The sequence below is a fragment of the Lucilia sericata genome, unplaced genomic scaffold (assembly GCF_015586225.1).
Source record: "Lucilia sericata isolate MDLA Ls3-8-SP2 unplaced genomic scaffold, ASM1558622v1 Contig000025F_arrow, whole genome shotgun sequence".
NCBI lineage: Eukaryota > Metazoa > Arthropoda > Insecta > Diptera > Calliphoridae > Lucilia > Lucilia sericata.
In genome coordinates, this window is record NW_023994063.1 from 656436 (window position 1) to 662435 (window position 6000).

The 6000-nt window shown below is 28.0% G+C and overlaps 1 protein-coding gene across 3 annotated transcripts in view; it reads right to left on the reverse strand.

The window, feature by feature from the left end:
* LOC119609752 (receptor expression-enhancing protein 1) overlaps positions 1 to 5776 on the reverse strand; it is a 55263-nt gene extending 49487 nt beyond the window's left edge. For 2 of the 3 annotated variants that reach the window (XM_037964666.1, XM_037964675.1), the window contains exon 1: positions 5476 to 5750. The gene's annotated coding sequence lies outside the window, so the exon portion shown is untranslated. Of the gene's footprint in view, positions 1 to 5475 lie in introns of all 3 variants that reach the window. The other variant, XM_037964658.1, reaches the window with a different exon arrangement.
* Between the last annotated feature and the right edge of the window lie 224 nt (positions 5777 to 6000).

The window sequence follows — 6000 nt, forward strand, 5'->3', positions numbered from 1 at the left end:
TAAGTCATTTAATAATTTAATTAAGTCATTTAATTAAGATATTTTCAAAAATAATCGTAATGATTAATTTATTTTCTTCGAACTTATGTTCGAAAATGATTTAAGTCTATTAAAACTAGTTCCTGTAGTCTAAATGGACTGACGAAGGCATTACAATATTATGTTCGAATATCATAAATTAAGTTCAAAAGATTTTAAAATTCAAAATTTTAAAGCCGAATTAAAACTATAAGGGAATTAATTCCAAATAGAATTTATTCTTTCCAAGCACATATCAAAATTTAAATGAAAACATTTAAGAAATCAGTGGTTTAATAACACTTATGTAAATGTGTCGATTTTTGTCTAGATGTCATATTCGGGAATTCCGGATGTATTTGGTATAGATGAAATAATGGACCGATTTTATTGGGTAAATATTGATGCCAATGCATTTTATTATTATTTGTACAATTTTTCTTTAGCAATTTATTTATCTCTTATCAGTTTAAAACTATTTTTTAACGTTAGAAAACTTCAGATTTTCAAGAGCATTTTTCAAATGAAATGAACTATGCAAGGATACTTTGGTTAATTGGAATTAGTACATGAACACATTCAAACTTTTCTTCTATATATGCCACACAATTATGGAAAATAAACTTAAATCTATTTTTCTATTTTTTTTATAAAAAGGTGCTATGGTTTCTGAATTGATCTGATAATTTTTTTAACACTGCCCTAAAAATATTTGGAAGATATGTTCCATAGAATATAAAAAGCAATTTGATTATTTGGAAGAAAATTACCAAAGCGATAATTGGTTAACATGATCTTGTACATAAAATTCAAGAATATATTAGCGTATTCTGTATAAGAATTTATAATGTATATCTAAATGTTTTAATAACCCAGCAAAAAATAATTGATGTCATACTTTACAAACTACATCTTAATCACATCTTAAAATGCGATCACATATTTTTCACTTTTATAAACCAAATATTTCCTTACAAATGAAACCCCAGTTAAAAGTGAGGAAAGAGATGTGGAAAAGTCATTACAAATAACATATTTGAAGTACATCAAGATTTGGTGAAAGAGTAGTGAAATATACCCAGCAAAAAATAATTGATGTCATACTTTACAAACGACATCTTAATCACATCTAAAAATGCGATTGCATACTTTTCGCTTTTATAAACCAAACATATACTTACAAATTAAAAAACAGTTAAAAATGAGAAAAGAGTTGTAGAAAAGTCACTACAAACAACATATTCGAAGTACTTCAAATTTTGATGAAAAACCAATGAAATTTACATAAGCGTTTCATTGAAAGAATGTGGTTTCTTTTTGACATACAAATATCGGATTTTTACAGCTTCTAAAGACAAGATTAGATGTAGTTCAAAGTTGTCAAAAATGAACAACATCCCTCCAATGACACGCTAATGTAAAATTCATAGGTTTTTCACCTGAATTTGAATCACTTCGGGTTACTAGTTGTGATGAAAATTCTACATCTTTTTCCACACTTTTTTTGCTGGGAAATAGTAAATTTCATCTTCAAATTATTGCTATTTTTTTTTTTTCTTTATAAAGATATATTTTATTTACCTTCCAGAAGATTATCTGAAAATATCTTATTTTTCCACAACACTGATTATATAGCAATTACTTCTAGAAGAATTGCTTTCGTATTGCTTAAAAGTTTCGCCTTGACGCACAATCGCTCTCGAAGGGGTTATCTTATGCAATAGGAATATGATTGTTGCTGTAAAAGTTTGTTGTTTTTGCAAGTTTTATACATATGTATGGATATTAGACCGACTCACAAATAATTTTGCTTGAGTTACCCACCTCAAAATATTCGCTGTTATGTAAAATAATGTTTTTTGGGTTCAGAGTTTTCCGTTCGTGAGCTGGACAGTTTTCAAGAAAATATCCTATGAGGGACACGATTTTTCATGTTCAATTCAATATTTTATCCAGACGATTATTTATGATTAATACATCATTGGACGAGGCTTTAAAACCCTTTTCAAACGATACCCCATATTGGTTAATTGTTTCAAAACAAAACTAAAATTAAAAAAAAAAATCCATACAGAGTCTAAGATACATACATATGTACCCAGCAAAAAAAGTGTGGAAAAAGATGTAGAATTTTCATCACAACTAGTAACCCGAAGTGCTTCAAATTCGGGTGTAAAACCTATGAATTTTACATTAGCGTGTCATTGGAGTGATGTTGTTCATTTTTGGCAGCTTTGAACTACATCTGATCTTATTTTTAGAAGCAATAAAAATCCGATATTTGGGTGTCAAAAATAAAACACATTCTCTTAATGACACGCTTATGTAAATTTCACTACTCTTTCACCAAATCTTGATGTACTTCAAATATGTTATTTGTAATGACTTTTCCACATCTCTTTCCTCACTTTTAACTGGGTTTTTATTTGTAAGGAAATATTTGGTTTTTAAAAGTGAAAAATATGTAATCGCATTTTAAGATGTGATTAAGATGTAGTTTGTAAAGTATGACATCAATTATTTTTTGCTGGGTACTATTATAATAGTACCCAGCAAAAAATAATTGATGTCATACTTTACAAACGACATCTAAATCACATCTAAAATGCGATTGCATACTTTTCGCTTTTATAAACCAAACATACCCAGCAAAAAATGTGTGGAAAAAGATGTAGAATTTTCATCACAACTAGTAACCCGAAGTGCTTCAAATTCGGGTGTAAAACCTATGAATTTTACATTAGCGTGTCATTGGAGGGATGTTGTTCATTTTTGTCAGCTTTGAACTACATCTGATCTTATTTTTAGAAGCAGTAAAAATCCGATATTTGGATGTCAAAAATAAAACACATTCTCTTAATGACACGCTTATGTAAATTTCACTACTCTTTCACCAAATCTTGATGTACTTCAAATATGTTATTTGTAATGACTTTTCCACATCTCTTTCCTCACTTTTAACTGGGGTTTCATTTGTAAGGAAATATTTGGTTTATAAAAGTGAAAAATATGAAATCGCATTTTAAGATGTGATTAAGATGTAGTTTGTAAAGTATGACATCAATTATTTTTTGCTGGGTATTCTTACAAATTAAAACACAGTTAAAAATGAGAAAAGAGATGTAGAAAAGTCACTACAAACAACATATTCTAAGTACTTCAAATTTTGATGAAATTTACATAAGCGTTTCATTGAAAGAATGTGGTTTATTTTTGACATACAAATATCGGATTTTTACAGCTTCTAAAGATAAGATTAGACTAGTTGTGATGAAAATTCTACATCTTTTTCCACACTTTTTTTGCTGGGTAGTTATAAAATATATCCATGGAAATCGTAGCTACTAGTTGATGGTAGCAGTTAAAATCAAATCGATAAAAACTAGGTTTTCGACCCCATTTGATGCTATAGAGCCAAACCATCGCATATCCTCCTACGTGTTTTATTGCAGGAGTAACGTTTTTTGCATTCAGTTCTTCATTTGGTTTCCGCCACACCATTGTTATTCCGACACTTCATATATATTAAATATGCTCTTATCAAAGAACATAACGACCAATTGTTTATTTATAAAAAAACCGTGTCTAAAATGATTCCACTTGATGCACGAACTTATTTGAACATCATAATAAAAATTCGTTCATTATTCACGCAATTTTTGAACTGTTCTGCTATTATTTTTTTTTTTCGTAAGAAGAAAAAACCACATATTAATGAAGCAAAAATTTATGTAATATTCATGTTTTTCATTTTTTTTTATTATATTAGATATAAAGTTCTTAATATGTACAATAGAGTGTCCCGAGGAACGGCCCTTCAAAGAATTTCATGTGTGAATACCTCTCAATCGATGAGTATTAATGTACTGAACATGACAAAAATAAAAAATTATTTTTTTCGAATGGTCCTCAGTTCCCTACCAGCGATTGAAAATCCTTACCTCAGTATAATTTGTGAAAAATAAAATATTTTCGATTTTTTGAAATGGGTTTGATTGAGCTGATTACGGCAAAAATATTTTAAATTTTTTATGGAGTATTTTTGGTCCACAAAATGATTTTTAATGGGTTGGAGAGGTATATTATTTTCGTTTATTTTTTTTTATCGAAATAGGTGTCGTAATTTTCGTAATTTTTAGTTTATTCTGAAAAATATTTAAAAAATAGTTTGGTATGTGTTCTGGTTCATTTCAGAATTTTTTAGATTATTTTAAAATTTATATGCCCCTTATAATACACTAAAAGTCGTTTTGCGGATCAGAAATACACTAACAAAAATTGTAATTATTTTTCCCGCGATAAGCTCAAAATTACGGAATTTTTGAGATCCATTTCGAAAACATTGCAAAAAAATTTGTTGAACATATACTGAGATCAAGAATTTCAGTCGCTGGTAGGAAACTGAGGACCTTTTCAAAACAATTGTTTTTTTTAATTTTCTCGTATTCAGTGCATTAAGGCGCATCGTTCGAGATGTATTCCTCCAAGAAATGGTCTACGGGACACCCTAATGTACAACAATAAGTACAAAATGTTTTTTTAAATACCTTAATTTTTATTTAAAAATTAAGAACAGAAAAAACGAAAATGGAAAACCGTATATTATGACAATTTTTGCGGATCCGTTATTTGTTTATTATTTATGCTTTTAAAATTAATTTTTTTATCTTCCAAAATGAGAAGGTAGAAATAGTAATAGCAGATGTTTTGCTGCTAGCTTTTACACAAACATAAATTTTTAACTACAAAAACTGTGATTTTTCGTTATTACTGCTATTGTGTTATTACAACTATTTAAATGCGAATTTTACTCAGATCGGAAAGTTTATGCAGACTTTGTATTTTTTTGTAAAAGTAAAAAAAAACTATTTTTTTTTTTGGAATAATTAGAAAAAAATGATTTTTTTTAATTTGAAAATAAAACTTTAAATTAAAATATTTAATGGTGAAGTCCATATAAGATTCGACATGCCGATTTTTGGAAATGTTACTTCTTTTATTTAAAGTTTTGTTAGGTCTTTTTACTTTGTAGAATGGCCTTTACTATGATTGTATTGATTGCGAAAAAATCAAGTTTGAAATAAAAAAGTGGAATGAAACATTAAATTATGTGTTAAAAATAAAACAAGATTTGCGTGGGATAAGTTTTCAATTTCTGTTCCTCTTTCATTAAATTTAATTATAATTTATTAATCAAAATAAATTGTATTGTAATTGTACTAAAAAAATTAATATCTCTAGCACTGCATTTACCTATGTAAATATGTATATACCTATATATACATATGTATACATAGGTATGTACATATAGTACATTCTTATATGCAAATATTTAGGTACATATCTACTCTAAGCTACATTTATTAAAACACTTTTTAATGAGATATTATTTAAGATTTTATGTATTACAGATTTTTTGGTAAATATCAATTACACTTTTTCTACATAAATATTTACCTGTTATATTTTTTACATTAGAACAAAGGAACATGAATCGATTAGTTCAATAAAATTCTAAATAAAACACAAAACAGCATCGAAGCACCAATGTTACATTAACAATTTTTCTTTTGTTGTAAAATTTTCTAATTGTTATGTTTTACTAAACACTTATTCGATTCTTAATCATTATTTCAACCAAATTGATTTGTATTAAACGATTAATAAGGAATCACAATGCCAATGTTTAGTTAAAAAATGTATACAATGCAGAGCCCTGCGCCGACAAATATTAACGGCGACGGCGACTGACACTAAATATGTCGGCGGCGGCTTAAAATCGACTGTAAGTCGGCTAAGTTTTCAACTACGTTTAGTTTTTAAATTTTCAACGATTTTAAATATTCAACAAATTCTCGACGGCATTTATGGGATGAAGGTGATAATTTACCTTATCTTGAACATCTGAGGGCAAAGGTTCCGGATAACACACTGGTTGAGTTTTCTAGAATGCAGATATGTCCCTCATCTCCTCTAACTAGA